Consider the following 16,342-nt stretch of genomic DNA (forward strand, 5'->3'; position numbering starts at 1 on the left):
TCAGTGCTGCTTGGTCTTGACTTCCATGCGAGGATTCTCTGAAGCTCGCCGCCCGTATCTAGATCCGGCGGAGAATTAAGCACAGGATGAAAAATGGGATTGTTGCCGTGCTCCTGTCCCATTCCAATGCTCTGGTCCCGCATCAGCGGCAGCAGCGTGCCTCTGACCCGGTGCTGGCGGAAAGATGCAAATGAGTCATTTGCACCCATTTTTGTTTATTACTCTTTCAGAGTTAGAAAGCCATGGCCCAGAGTGTGGACAGGGGTGAACCCCTAAGCCAGCTGCTTGCTTGCTCCAAAAAACAATTCAATTCAAATTGAATCCAATTCATGGTCCCCACAAGAGAGACATACCAGATCTGAGCCAAAAGGCCGAGCAGATACTACACTTGATCTTAACCAAAAGGCTGAGAAGCGATTGGCATTTGCATCTAATTAACGGGCTGGAAGCCCAATTCTCCAGCCCCATGTGCTGCTCCTCTCAGCAGGGATTACAAGGGCCTGAATTGGTGCCGATATTTTCAAGTGGAGCCCTGACCCAAGGAACTCCATAGGAGCCAAGGGGGTCCATGCATAATGGAGGTGCCCCCCAAAGTCCATCGGAAGGTCCCCTTCCCTCTCAACACAAATCCTACCCCCCCCCCCCCCCCCCCGCCCACCCTCCCCCCAACACCCTCTGACAGGCACCCCCATCTTCCTCTTTTTCACAGCAGAAAGCATTTAGCTCCTTTTGATGTGGTGAGGACCTGTCAATCATAGCAAGACTGTTTCTAAACATAGCGTTTAGCATCAAAGCAGGGAAATGGAGATGCAATCAGGAGTGAAGGGAAAATAGATCAGCAATCCACCAAGAAGCTGTCTCTAGAGTTATAAAGCTGCCAATTCACTGGATAATGCAATGTATTATTGTCTGAAATTGAATGGAAGATTTGCATTTCAAAGGCTATCAAGGGATCTCAAGCTCTTTAAAGTGTACTGGGCTTTTGAAGAAACTACTGAAATTTGTAACAGTAGCTTCTTTAAACAGTTTTTTCTGAGGTAGCAGATGTTAAGAAAGGTTATATGATAATGCAGTGATTGTTCACCTTTGTGTCTGGACTGCTTTTCAGCTTTCAGGCAGGTGCCTCTGAAGGCGTCTCTGTCGAGGGCTCTCTTGGGGGTCTGACAGGGAGGTCTGAAGGAGGGGTCTGATTGTGGAGTCATGGATGCGTGCTGTGGGGGGATGGCCCATTGTTCTCATTGTGATTGGGGGGGGGAAAGGATATCCCTACTTGTCAGCGGGGATGATAGGGGGAGAGCAGGATTTGCGTTGTGGGGGCGAGAGGGGCAGCAGCCCCCGATTTCAAAATGCGTCCTGATACCGGGATTCCGACAATTCTGCGAGCTCTCTGTGCATAAATCTGCACTGAAAAGGAGAGGCAATTGCACCTGGGCACCGCTCCTAGTGCCAGCAGAGACCGGAAATGAGACTCTGCTGGCAGGAGCACATAGTCTCCTGAACCGAGATTCCAGCCCCCTGTCAGCTATATCATGAGATATCTAATGGTAATATGTTAAAAATGTTGTGTGTGGCACCTATTCCCTATTTCCCTTTCTCACACTTGTTACATTGGGCGTGATTCAGTGGACAAAAGTAAAAATCTGCCTTTGGATGCATTTGGTGGGGTGTTTCTCAGTGGCTGCGCCATCGATATGTGGTAGTATGACTAGGGATATTACGGTACCTGGGAGTGTGAGCTGCCATTGGTGCAGAGGACTCACTGCCTATTGGCCCAAGTATCGTGTTCTCTGTATTCCTATTAGCTAAGAAGAAGGTAGCTCCGCCTACGAGGCGGGGTATAAGAACCCGTGTGCCCCAGCAGCCAGGCCATTTCTGTACGTCTGCTGCCGGGCTCACTTCTTGCTGATTAAAGCCTTTCGTTTCAGACTTCACCTACGTTTCGTGTCCATTGATTGTGCATCACAATATTCACCCCACTATTTGCCTTGGGGAGTTTCTCCCTGTCGAGGCCACACTTTAGTCAGTTTCTTGCTTGCAACATAGCTCCTTGCAGATCGGGTGCCATTTTAAACAGCGGCCCCGAAGTTCACCCCCCCCCCCCCCCCCCCGCCTTCAGGCCCCCCCCCCCCCCCCGCTTTATTGACCAACCCCTGCCCAACCTTGTCAAGGCCGCAGGAGTCCCCTTCACCCACCCTTTCATGCGGAATGCCCCCCCCCCCGGGTGCAACCTCCGGCAGTGCCAACCTGGCACCCAGGCAGCCTGGCACAGCTAGCCTGGCACCTTGGGATTTCCCATTGAAGCCACCCCATACCACTGGGAAACCCGTGGGTGGGGGTGCACTACTGGCAGGAAAAGAAAATCTAAAGGACCAGAGAATTCCAACCAAAGTTCTTCCTGTTACCCATTGCAGAACAGGGAGATCTGTGACTAGTAATAAAAGGTAACAGTGTCCATTTATACAATTTCTCCATATCAGTTAGGACACAAGACTGGTAAATGTTTCACAGAATTTCAGGACCAGAAACTTTTAGTCATTTTATAAAATTATTTGAAGAGGTAGGTTCTTTACTCAGAGAGTGGTTAGGGTGTGGAATGGACTGCCTACTGTGATAGTGGAGTCGGACACTTTAGGAACTTTCAAGCGGTTATTGGATAGGCACATGGAGCACACCAGAATGACAGGGAGTGGGATAGCGTGATCTTGGTTTCGGACAAGGCTAGGCACAACATCGAGGGCCGAAGGGCCTGTTCTGTGCTGTACTGTTCTATATTCTATAAAATTAAGAAGTCATATTGTAAAATATTTATTCAGATAAATTGAATGCTTGTTTTAACATCACGGAAACTTTCTAAAAGAGAAAAAGATTAATTTTGAATGTAAGACTTGACTGATTACATAATTGTTGCATCTTTAATTTGTGGTTGAATTGTAAACATCCCACTAACCTAAGAAAGCATATCAAGCAGCGAGAGTCGAGATAGTAAACAGGAAAATGGAAGCGCCAGTAAACCATAGGAAAATGGAAGTACAGGAGAATCATTCAGCCTCTTAAACCTGCTCCACCATTCAATTAAGGTATGGCTTACTTATACCTCATATCTTTAGCTTCATGTCCCTTGATACCACTAACTAACAAGAAACTACCAAGAACCGCCGGGGGGGGAGGGCGGTGTGAATCCCACCCCGCCGCTCAGACGCCGAACAATTTTCAGATTTGAATTTTATTTCCAAAGCATTAGTAAAAATTCCGGGATGTTATGGAACGGTAGGGTATGGCGACACAGTAGCACAGTGGTTAGCACTGTTGCTTCACAGTGCCAGGGTCCCAGGTTCGATTGCCGGCTTGGATCACTGTCTGTGCGGAGTCTGCACGCTCTCCCGGTGTCAGCGTGGGCTTCCTCCGGGTGCTCCGGTTTCCTCCCACAAGTCCCAAAAGATGTGCTGTTAGGTGAATTGGACATTCTGAATTCTCCCTCTGTGTACCCGTATAGGTTCCGGAGTGTGGCGACTAGGGGATTTTCGCAGTAACGTCATTACAATGTTAATGTAAGCCAACTTGTGACAATAATCATAGAATCATAGAATTTACAGTGCAGAAAGAGGCCATTCGGCCCATCGAGTCTGCACCAGCCCTTGGAAAGGGCGCCCTACCTAAGCCCACACCACCCTAGCCCCTTAACCCAGTAATCCCATCTAACCTTTTTGGACAATAAGGGCAATTTAGCATGGCCAATCCACCTAACCTGCACATAGAACATAGAACAGTACAGCACAGAACAGGCCCTTCGGCCCTCGATGTTGGGCCAAGCCATGATCACCCTACTCAAACCCACGTATCCACCCTATACCCGTAACCCAACAACCCCCCCCCCCTTAACCTTACTTTTTAGGACACTATGGGCAATTTAGCATGGCCAATCCACCTAACCCACACATCTTTGGACTGATGATTATTAATAAAAACAGAGTTGACTTAGTCAGTTATTATGACTGTTATGGCATAAATGCTGCAAATATTATAAAGAGGGTATTCTCTGACTCACCACGAGTAATGCCACACGAGATAATAACATGTTTCATGCAGCATATTTATTTGGGTCGGCACTGAGCTGAGGTGGAAACTAGTTTGCAAGTCAACCTCCTATGTTCTTTCACTGCCTTTTTGCAGATTGCATCTAGTTGGAGCAGATTGGCGACAAGATGCAGAAAAGTGCAATATGTGCTTCCTCTTGGTTGTGGAATGTTGTTTCAATGTCAACTGGGAGTAGGATGTGAGGAAAAATAAAATGTAACTTATAAAATAAGGAAGAATTGAAATTTGAATTGTTTCATGACTGTGACAGTCGTATCGTGAAACATTATCAGCTCCAATGCACTTAACATTTATTCTCGCTGCAGTTGGGACCTCGAGTGCATAAATAAATTAAGGTTTCAAGGTGTGCAGCAGGTTTATGAATTGTTTGTTTCAAGTGATAAAAGGTGCCCCATTTGATGAACTGGTCACGCGAAGAACAATGCGTGATTTTTCTTTTACATTGATTTCGGACTGTTAAAAGAAAATTCCTCTTTTCTCCAGCCGAATCTAGCTTCTGCCACCCTCAATGTAGGCTGCAGATTATCCATACATATCATAGAGCAAGTATAGGTTCTTTGTGACTGCTGGATAAAAAGGATTTTTACAAATGTTGCCACAATTTTATGCAGTTTAAACTTGTTTATTTATACCAACATTATGTTGACGCTTTTGCTCTGTTACTGGTGATATTAATTAGAAACTATTGAACATTAGTCGGCAAAAGAAATAAAGACTTTCATTTTTCACAACTTTGCAATGGTGCTACAGAAGCTAGGTGCGCTTTTGCTACTACATTCTGTGCCACAGCTGATTTAGGCGTGTCCTGCGCAGCACACCACCTAAGGAAGCCACTCATGTGGTTGTCCTCCACTGACAAGTGACTGATCCAGCACTACCCTGACAACTCTACCAGCTGATGTGATGTCCATCTGCCTTAGACCTCGTAGATCCACTGGATGAATTTTCACATCACTTCACAAAGGTCAAACATTCAGCTACAAGATGGGGTCTGCGGTATTACTGTTCATAGGGCCGGTCAACATGTGAGATGAGCAGCTTTTACATTTACTGAGGTTGCTTGCGTAGGTACTATGCTGTGCTCTAGGTGTCTTTGGCAACTGGAACAGTCATGAAGGACAGAAGAATACCTGAGCCAGGTATGGGAGTGTGGTGACAGTGCCTTTTAGTCTGCAAAATGATCAGGAAATGGAGCACAGGGTGAAGAGAGAGGAAGCTCTGCAAAAATGGAGAAGGAGGGGGCTCTTTACAGAAAGCGCTACCCACCAAGGCTTTTTAGATAGCAGTTCTCCAACCTTCATCTCATCCAGGAGCAATGCCTGAGGTGACTCAGCTTTAGCAAGGGGGTGGCCATCAACCTATGTCATCTCCTGCAACCTAACCTGATGCTTCGTAATTATGGGAGGACAAACCTGCCAGTGGCTGTGAAGGTCACAGTCACCCTCAACCTTCACATCTCTGGGTCTTTGCAGGCAGGTTTGGGAAACATTGCCCACACTTCCCTATTCGCTGGTTGTCACAGTATCAAGGAAATGACAGAGGCCATATATTCATTATCTCTAAGATGTTGCAACTCACTGTTATCGTTGCTATTTTTGCTACTACCAGAAGCCATTACCTCTATTGTTTCCAGCCCCTGATTTAGAGCACCATTTCAGAGGCTGACAGCATTGAATAATGTTTATGCATGAGGTGGAGTATCTGAATTTTAAACTGGAATCCTGATCGCTAGGGACAACAGCTAGGGGTGTGACTAAGGTACATTGCTTTGGTCAGCATGACAAGTTGGTGCTTGGTAGATATGAGAAGCAATGGGCAGGTGAATTCACTGATCTTGACCACACATTTGATGTAATTAAGCTTCTTTCTGCACTGCTGCCAATTCCTCAGGAACAGACTCCAGGCATTTACCTCCCAGGCCATGTCAGAGAATCATGGAACCCCTGCAGTGCAGACGGAGGCTTTTGGCCCATCGAGTTTGCACCGACCCTCTGAACGAGCACCCTACCCAGGCCCCCTCCCAGCCCTATCCCAATAACCTGTTCACCTAACCTACACATCTTTTTTGTTTATTAAGGGGCAATTCAACATCGGCAATCCACCTAAGTTACACATCTTTGGACTGTGGGAGGAAACCGGAGCACCCCGGGGAAACCCACACAGAAACGGGGAGAATGTGAAAACTACACACAGACAATGACCCAAGGCTAGAATTGAACCCGAGTCCCTGGTGCTGTGAGGCAGCAGTGCTGACCACTGTGCCACCATGTCGCCCCATGTTCCCGTTCCTTTATGAAGACATGTTTTAGGGCTTCCTGCACCTGCCCCCCTCATTCCCCCACCTCGTGAGGAAAAATGGCCTCTATCTTTCTATCGACTTCTATCAACAGTGCTTCCAGAGCAGCTTCGGTGAATCTCAGAGCCAGTATCTGGGCTGGTGCTCCTTTTTCCATCACGTTTAATGGCTCTGTTCCACTTCTTTTCAGACTTGAGTATTCTAGCACAACTTCTCTTTAAGACGGACAGACTGCCTTTAAGAGCTGAAGACTTGCTGGAACTTGTGCTGGTTTTGCATGCTCTTTGGCTCCGCCATTGTGTGCTCAGCCAGCCAGTCACCATATTGATGATGTAGCATAAATGTAGCATGCTTCCCACCTTAAGCAGAACCAGTACAGACTAATCAGAAATTGTGACTTCCAGACTCAATTAATGGCATATGTCCATTTTTAGCCCTAAGAGTTCTTTGCACAGTTTATGTCACTGTGTATATAAGAAACACATCTGAAGGAAAACCTTTGAAATGAGCGCACTTAACTGTTGCATAATATGTATGTATAATACCTCCCATTTCGGGCGGTGGCATTCTCCAGTCCCAATGCAGTGAATGGGAGATTTGGCTGAGTGCCAAATTAGTCCACCTTCGCTAGCAGCGATAGCGGGGCAGACCGCAACAGAGAATACCAGCCTTTACCTAGCCAAAGAGTACCTGGAGCTCATTAATAGAAACATAGATAGTAGGTGCAAAGAGTGCCATTCAGCTTTTTAAGCCTGCTTCGGCATTCATTATGATGATGGCTGATCATCCAACTCAATAGCCGAATCCCGCCCTCCCTCCATATCATTTGATGCCCTTCGTTCCAAGTGCTATATCTAACTGTTTCTTGAAAACATGAAATGGGTAAGATTCTCTATTCGGAAACTATGGGCGCGATTCCCCGTTGCCCGATGCTGATATCGTAATCGGCGATCGGGCGGAGAATTGACACCAACGCCCAAATCTGGGCCGACGCCGGTCAGCTATGCTCTGCCCCCTCGGAAATGGCGTCATTGCATCGCGCACCATTGTAACGCTGTTGGCGCATCATCGGGCGCCCACCCACGCTCCGTTCCTGATGGGCTGAGTTCCCGATGGGGCGGGACACGTGTGGTCTCAGCGGACGGGAACCCGACGTGGCGGCTGCGGACTGTGTCCAGCGCCGCCGCACTCAGCCGGGTTCCATGCCGCTGACCAGAGGCACTTCCGTAAGGGCTGGGGCGACTGGTGGGGGGTGGCCAGGGGTAGCCTGTGGGGTCATGGATGGTGGGTCAGGTCCCCAAATGGCCGGCGCATGTTGTATGGCGCAACTGCTGCAGGTCGTCAGCCGTGCGCATGTGTGGCCAGGGACCCAGTTATTCTCCGGCCGTTTTCGGCGTGGGAGCCAAGGGTTTCACCCGGCGCCGCTGCTCGCACCTCACCGGTCACGGATGCGGTGAGGGTCACGCAGACTTTTTGGTCGTAAAAGACCATACATGCTTCATAGGCGTCAACACTTAGTCGCTGAAATGGAGAAACCATCCCTATGAGTTGAATTGCATTTGAAGACCAGGAAGCCATTCCCAATCCTTCGGCACACAAATTTCTGAATGGCAAGAATTGCACGCATTTCCCGAGGGAATCCCGGCTATCGGGCTGCCATTTTGCTTGTGTGGCCCAATAGCCAGGTCCCCCGGCTGGTCACCCACCTCCGCACCCGCATTGCAATTCAGTACCCCTCCCCACATCATAATTGAGCTCTGCACCCTGGATTTTCTGGGTCCTTCCCCTTCCCACAGGTAGGGTTGACCCAAACCACCCCCCACAGAGACACCCCAAATAAAAGTACCCACCAGAGACCCCCTACATAAAGTTAACCCCCCCTCAGAAACCCACTAAATAAGGGGACCCCTAATAGGGGTTGGTTCCCGGCGATGATCCCGTTTTCTTCACTAATGCAGGATTCTCCACCCCACCGGGAATCCTCTACAGGCGCAAGGTAGAGAATCCAACCCAATATTTTGGCCTCCAGTACTTCCTGTGGTAACAAATTTCATAGGCTGACCACTCTATGGGTGAAGAAATGTCTCCTTATCTTTGTCTGAAATGGTCTATCCCATATCCTCAGGCTGTGACCCCTGGTTCTGGACAGCTCCACCATCGGGAACATCATTCTTGCATCCATCCTGTCTAGTCCTGTTAGAATTTTTTAGGTTTCTATGCGATCCCCCCTCATTCTTCTGAACTCCAGCAAATATAATCCTGACCGGCTCAGTTGAGGGGAAAATGTTGCACATATCCAGGATTTCCAGAAACCAACACTGCACACAAAATGACAAAAATTGTAATGGATCAGTGAAATTAGGATTGCACACATATGCGTGTATAAATTTAGATATTAACCTTGAGTAGGACGTAAATCGGACTATGAAGTAACCATGCTTGCTCCTTGTCACTGTCTCACTGGTTTCCAAAAATAGAGCTTATTATAGCTTTGGTAAGGTGGCTGACTGGCCATCTTTTAAATGAAGTTATGCAGGCAGAGCTCGTCTTCCGATTTCCCATTTACCCCTGTGGAGAAACACCTTGCTTCACTGGTGATTCGATTGGCTGTGAGACGTGGCCTCTGAACAGGTTATTTGTGAGTGCAGCCATTGAGCAAAATAAGAGTTTTGCCCAACAGCTAAAAAAATCTTACCAATACTGTATTAAATATAGCTTTATGATGCTATAATCTGATTGTCAAAATCAATGACAACAACAACTTCTATTTATGTAGCATCATTAGCATATTAAAACCTCCCAAGGTGCTTCACAGAGCCATTACAAAACAAAATATGATTTAAAAAATTATAAAATGAACAATTATAACTGGAATCAGTGATACTAAATATGGACCTGAATTTACACAAAACAATGATGCAATTATTGAATTTTGAATGCAAAATAATAGAATAAATTAGTTGCATTATTAGATGTATTGGACCGTCGTTTGCTGGAACATTTGTTACATTCACCTGATATCCTCACTTAAACAGGGGCTGGTTTAGCTCACTCGGCTAAATCGCTGGCTTTTAAAGCAGACCAGCAGCATGGTTCGATTCCCGTACCAGCCTCCCCGGACAGGCGCCGGAATGTGGCGACTAGGGACTTTTCACAGTGACTTCATTGAAGCCTACTAGTGACAATAAGCGATTTTCATTTCATTTCATTTCATTTCAACTGGGAAAATTTTGTTCCCAGTAATCAGTTCTCTCCGCCCCACAGCCTAACACAGTCAGACATTTACTGGATTCACACCCATTTTTGTACCCAGTCACTCAGGCTGAGAAATGTGCCATGGATGACCTGCTATTGGCAGAAGGCATGTCTATTACCTGATTATCAGCCTGGGAGATCTAGAAAGGGAGCATTAAATCTGTCGAGCATGACCCCTGCAGTCTGTAAATTATTGTGAGATTTCGTTCTCTCAGTTTTTGCAGCTAATTCTCACTAGTTTTGCCATCTGGAGGCCTGCTAATGCCTGAGGCAATTAATATGAGGACTCCTCTCTTTCTGCATATTAATAAGGTGATCGCATTCCAATTGCACTGGGCGTGTCCCTGGTCTTGATTAAAATGGATGGCCTGAGTGGAAGCAGAGGGATGAGGAATTGAACCATGACCACAAACTGAATCGACCTTGCTACAACCTACTTCTAGAGAAGAGTGTAAAGGGAGTGAATGTCATATGAGACACTCAAAATAGCTTCATCTCGGAACCAATTGGTCACCGTTGCAAAATACTCCATGAAGACCTGAAGCTAACCAATCTTCCGCATGGACTTGTTTATGAGAATGAAGATGAAAATGGCCCTGCATTTCTACATCTCTGATTTCCATTATTTAGGCATTCAAGACCTCTCTAGCATCAGTCAAGGAGCTGTGAGGTCCAGTATTCAACAAGTGACAGAGACCATGGATAACGAGAAGAGACATTTGTCACAGAGCAGTTGGCTCTGCCTCTCTCTTGCAGCCATGCTGTTGACTTGCTGTAAGCTTTAAGTGATCATGACCTGCACAATGTTTATCACTAATGGTGATGCTATGGAAGTTTAATTGTCAGTAGAGGGCACCTTAGGGAATTTCACATCATAAAGTAAAGGTTAGTGTGGGAGCTTGGCCCCTTTAAGGGGGCAAGCTAAACTGATCACATGCCCAGCTCAGGGTCAATCGCGCGGGGGTGCATGGACCGCGACCAATGGAGAATTTGCACGGTGCCCAGGGCACAGGACCACAGGCAGTGTGGCCAGGGAGCTGAAGAGTGAAACCTGTGCATACTGTTCTGTGCCTGTTATCTATCTTCTTTTGCCTTTCACCAAAAAGTCCTATCGTTTACTACTGGAAGCTGCAGTGTATGCCTCAAGCCACCACATTGCCGACGAGGAAAAACATTTTGATCATAGCCGACAATCATCATGAATCGAGGGGGCTGGGGGAAGGAACAGTTGAGAAAAGAGAGAAGCTCCAGCAAGAGTTTAAATCATTTAAACCGTGAGTGAAAATGCCTATCATTGGCAAACTAGACCCATTTGGCCAAGGGGTTGAGTCATGGAGTCAGTACATTGAATGACTTAGTTTTTTCTTTATCGCTAACAAGATCACAGGTGAGGACAAGCAGGTGATTCTTCTGACAGTTTGCAGGCCCCAGACCTACAATTTGATCAGGAACGTCATATTCCTGGAGGCACCCAAATCAAAGACCTTTGATTATATAGTGAAATTGGCTAAAAAATATTTAAAATCAAGGACCTCGATTATACTCCAACATTATAAGTTCAACTGTGCAGTGAGAGGGCAGCACGGTGGCACAGTGGTTAGCATTGTTGCCTGCGGCGCTGAGGACCCGGGTTCGAATCCTGGCCCTGGGTCACTGTCCGTGTGGAGTTTGCACATTCTCCCCGTGTTTGCATGGGTTTCGCCCCCACAACCCAAAAGATGTGCAGGCTAGGTGGATTGGCCAAGCTAAATTGCCCCTTAATTGGAAAAAATAATTGGGTACTCTAAATTTTTTTTTAAACTGTGCAGTGAGAGACAATGAAGGATCTGTCTCAGCCTTCATAGCCAGGTTTAACCAACTTGGGTATTGTGAGTTGGGGACCCCACTTCCCGTACCAGCCTCCCTGAACAGGCGCTGGCATGTGGCGACTAGGGGCTTTTCACAGTAATTTTATTAAAGCCTACTCGTGACAATAAGCGATTTTCATTTCATTTCATTTTCACTCAGCGTCATGTTGCTTGACCGGCTGGTTTGTGGGATCTGTAACCTCTAATTCAAGAAGAAGCTTCTGATGGAGACCACAATTACATAAGAAAAAGTAATCAAGATAGCTCAGGCGACTGAGTGTGTCAAAAAAGGTGGCACTGAGCTTGAAAGCATGGCTGAAGGAGAGGTAACCCAAGTATGGGGCCGTAAGGCTGCAAGGTCTGTGGCGGGATCAGCAGGCAATACACAATCAGCCACGGTCCTTGGGACCATAACAGAACCCAAAGAGCGGGGAGGAATCGGGGCATCAAACCAAATCTGAGGTGGACTGCTATCGTTACAGGGTGACAATCCCCAAGAGTTTGTGTACCTTCATTGCACATTTACATAAGCTACAATGGGGGGCAAAGCACACCATTGCAAAAATGAAATGGCAGCAGCAGCCCACTGTCACTGGATATAGTGGAGAAGAGTCCTGGAGAAGAGAATTTGATTCATCGATTGAATGCAATTCAATTGAATAAAACAGCTCTGATCGAAATTGTCTTCAGGGTGAATGGTAGGTCTCCTTAAATAGAAGTCGACACTGGGGCTTCGGTGACCATAGTGGGTGAACAGACCTTCCAAGGAAGGCAATAATACAGTCTTTAAGCTTAAAGAATACTAAAGCCAAACCTTCGACATACACCAGAGAGATTTTGAAGATCCTCAGAACAGCCAAACCGATACTCCAGTGGCCTGCAGACAGCAGGATGCCAATGTCTTTGGTTGTCATGCAAGGACATAGACCCAGTCTGTTGGGAAGAGACTCGTTGCAGAAGATTAGGTTCAACTGGCTGGAGAGCTTCAAAATATCGGGCAGCATCCTCCAAAATGCCTTGAGGAAGTACGAAGACGCCTAAAGAATTAAATCAAATTAAGGGCGTAAAAGCTCAAATATATGCCAATCCGGATTCTGTACCAAGTTCTTCAGAGCCAGGCCAGTGCCATACGCATTGCATTAGAAGGTAGCAGTCGACTAAAGAAATTGGAATTAAGTTGGTTCAGTTTTCAGAGTGGGCAGCGCCGATAGTCCCTGTCCTTAAACCAGATCGGTCAATAAGGATTTGTGTGGGCTATAAGATGACCATGAACCAGATTGCCCAGGTCAATCAGTATCCAATTCCCTGTATTAAAGACCTCTATGCTAAGCTGGCAGGAGGCTTCACCTATTCAAAGTTGAACCTCAGTCACGCCTACCTGCAGCTAGAACTGGATAAGAAGTCTCAGAGGTTTGCTGCAAACAATACCAAACAATGGCCTCTTCCATTTACCAGACTGCCGTACGGCATCTCTTCAGCCTGCGCTATCTTCCATGCACAACGGAAAATCTCCTCCATGGGATTCCCAAGGTGGTGGTTTACGACTTGCGAGTGGCTGACACTACACCATAAGAACATGTGGCCAGCCTAGAGGAAGTACCAAAGAGGCTTTGTGATTCTGGATTCTGCCTAAAGCACAAAAAATGTACCATCCAGGCTCTGAACTGATGTACCTAGGATTTTGAATTGATGCGCACCTTTGGAAGAAAAGGTCAAGGCCCTACGAGATGTCCCTGCACCCAAAAATATAAGCGAGCTTAAGTCCTTTCTTGGTATGGTCAATTAAATTACAAAGTTTATTTCAAATCTAGCCATTAGCATCATTGGCATCATTGCATCTACTTTTAAGGAAGAATCATCAGTGGCAATGAAAGAACCTCAAAAAGAAGCCCAAGTCGTGAAGCAAGAATTGCAGTCTTCAAACCTCTTGGTGCATTAAGACCTGGAGAAACCAATCATGCTGACATGTGATGCATCCCCTGACAGTATCGGGGCTGTTTAACCCCTCAAAATGGGAGTTGGCTCAGAACACCCTATCGCCTTTGCCTCAAGGACCCTTTCTGAAGCAGAAAAAAACTGCACCCAGATTGAAGAAGAGGGCTTTGCGGTTATATTCCACCAGCATGTGTACGGTCGACAGTTCAACATAGTAACTGACCACAAGCTATTACTGGGCCTGTTAAGGGAAGACAGGTCCATACTTCCCATAGTCTCGATGAGAGTGCAGTGTTGGGCCCTGCTGTTGGTGACATACAACTATGTTTCTTAGCACCAACCCGGTACAAATAATAATAATCGCTTATTGTCACAAGTAGGCTTCAATGAAGTTACTGTGAAAAGCCCCCAGTCGACACATTCCGGCACCTGTTCGGGGAGGCCGGTACAGGAATTGAACCCGCGCTGCTGGCCTCGTTCTGCATTACAAGCCAGCTGTTTAGCCCACTGTGCTAAACGTGCCTTGTTGAGAATTTAGTTGTGTTAAGTTGCCGACCCCACCTAAGAGTATTCTGCCACTACCGTACCCCAGGAGATCATTCTAGCCCTAAATTTGCTAGACATTCTGCCAGTATCCACAGGCAGATCCGTAGCTGGACTAAAAGAAACCCTATTTCTTTCAAAAGTTAAACAAATGATAATCTGGCTGCCGTTAAGAGAAGTCTGAACAGCTGAGACCCAGTTAACTCCCCTAATCAAGATGAGTTGACATGTGAAGACAACGAGATTCTATGGGGGTCACAGGTGGTCAACCGGCTTCAGGCTAGGGGGGCCTCCTTCAAGAGTTATACAGCGCCCACCTAGGGCAGACAAAGATGAAGATGTGTGCGTGCAGCTATGTGTGGTAGCCAGGAATAGCCTTAAAGAGCACATACAGCAGTGTCACCCTTATCAAATGCAGCAATTTTTGTCGCCTTCTGCACACTTCGCGCTTGATAATGGATAAGTCACTCATGGACCAAGGTCCAAATTGATTATGTGGGCCCATTTTTGGTCAAGATGTTGTTGGTGCTACCAGATGTCCACTCAAAATGTTTATCGGTCCAGGAGAGGAGACCACTATCTCGGAAGTCACATTCGAGGTTTTGCGCCATGTGTTTGTCACTCATAGGCTTCCGGAGGCAATTGTTTCAGACAATGCCACCCCCTTCATAGGCGATGAGTTCCAATGTTTTGTGAGACCATTTTGCACACGAGAATAGGCATCGAACAGTCTGGCTGAGCGAGCCATTCAAACCTTCAAGAACGCCATAAAATAGCATTCAGATGTGCCACTTCACCAGGGGTTGGCTAATTTTTTGCTGTTATGCAACTCAACCCCTCATTCATCCGCAGAGGTCACACCAGCTGAGTTGCTCATGGGTCCTTGTATTTTTTAATTTGGCAGGGACGGTGGAGGCAAGTCCACTCCAGAAGAATCAGCAGTCAGAGCAGAGAGAGGACAGTACGTTCCGAGTGGGAGACCCAATTTTGGTCCATAATTTCAGAGCAGATTCTCTGTGGTTAGAAGGATGGGTTGTGGCCCAGTCGGTCCCGCTGTCTTAGGTGGGAGGTCCATTCAGAAGGCCATTAAGAAGCACATCGACCACCTGACAGATCAAGGGGTGGTGAACCCCAACGTGGAGTTGACGAGTTCTACATGCACCATGAATACTCCTGTAACCTATTCCAGCCAAAGGGAGCCAGGGGTCCCACTTCTGTTCAACCAACTGCGTCTGTCGAGGGTGGTCGGCTAGTTCACCTATTGTGGAAGTGGCTCTGCCAGAGGTGGCATTGACTGTGGACCATCCAATCGCACAAATGAGAGACTAGCCTGATGCTGAGCTTTGGAGTTCCAGAGGACCCAGAGGACTCTGGAACGATTGATTTTCTTCTGTTGCCCCTGGTAACAATTGTGACTTTTGTACATAGATATGGGAACTTAAGAGGGGAGAGATGTGGTAGTGTAGCCCCTTTAGGGGGCGTGCTCCACTGGCCACCTGACCAGATCAGAGCCAATCGAGCAGGAGCCCGTGAACCCTGGCCAGTGGGGAGTTTGTGCAGGACCCCGAGCATTATGGAGCAGCGAGCTGAAGAGTAAAGACCCGTTGTATAGTGACCCGTACCTGTTTTCCAACTGCATAATTTGCCTTCTGTCAATAAACCCCTTTTGTTTACTACTGAAAGCCTTAAGTGTACGTCTCAAGCCACCACAGCTAGCATGGATTGTTTTAATTGTAAATAGAGCTAAACAGCATGGAATCATCAATAGACAGCACCACCATTGACCTTTTAAAGGAGAGAACGTCATTGATTAAGCATCTAGTGATGGTTGGACGGAGGATCTCCTGCAGTCATGTCCTAAACAATTTTCCTCTTGACTCTTATTGTTCTCAGTTTTGTTTTTGTTGCTTGGATCCAGTTAAATTCTAAATTCTGTTACATTTAGCATTCCTTGAGCATTCATTTCTTGTTCCATACCTGTAAAATTGTTCCATGCCTGTGAAATTGTCTGGAGTTGAGTGGTCATCGTGGAACCTAAACTGAACATCAGCGAGCGGGTTAGTCGTGAGTAGCAGTCATTTGATGCTAGTAATTGTGATCCCTTCTATCACTTTGCCAATAGTGGGGAGGACTCCTCTCACTGTCACTGGGTCAAAACCCTGCAATACCCTCTCTAACAGCACTATGGGTGCGCCTATACCACACTGCAGTGGTTCATAAAGGCAGCACCTTCACAAGGGCAATTAGGGATGCACGATGAATGCTGGCCCAGCCAGTGGCGCCCACATCTCTTGACTGAATAATAAAAACTCTGGTAGTCAGTAATTGATCAGGTTAGCCTTGTTAATATTGTGAATTGAACATAGGGCAA

General features: G+C 46.8%; 1 protein-coding gene and 1 pseudogene across 1 annotated transcript in view; one reads left to right on the plus strand and one right to left on the minus strand.

Annotated features, from left to right (window-relative positions):
- The window catches only part of xkr4 (XK related 4), a 360,070-nt gene that overhangs the window by 191,173 nt on the left and 152,555 nt on the right, over positions 1-16,342 (plus strand). The window lies entirely within an intron of this gene.
- LOC119972977 lies at positions 214-418 on the minus strand (annotated as a pseudogene).

This window comes from Scyliorhinus canicula, chromosome 10 (assembly GCF_902713615.1).
Source record: "Scyliorhinus canicula chromosome 10, sScyCan1.1, whole genome shotgun sequence".
In the NCBI taxonomy this organism is placed as follows: Eukaryota; Metazoa; Chordata; class Chondrichthyes; order Carcharhiniformes; family Scyliorhinidae; genus Scyliorhinus; species Scyliorhinus canicula.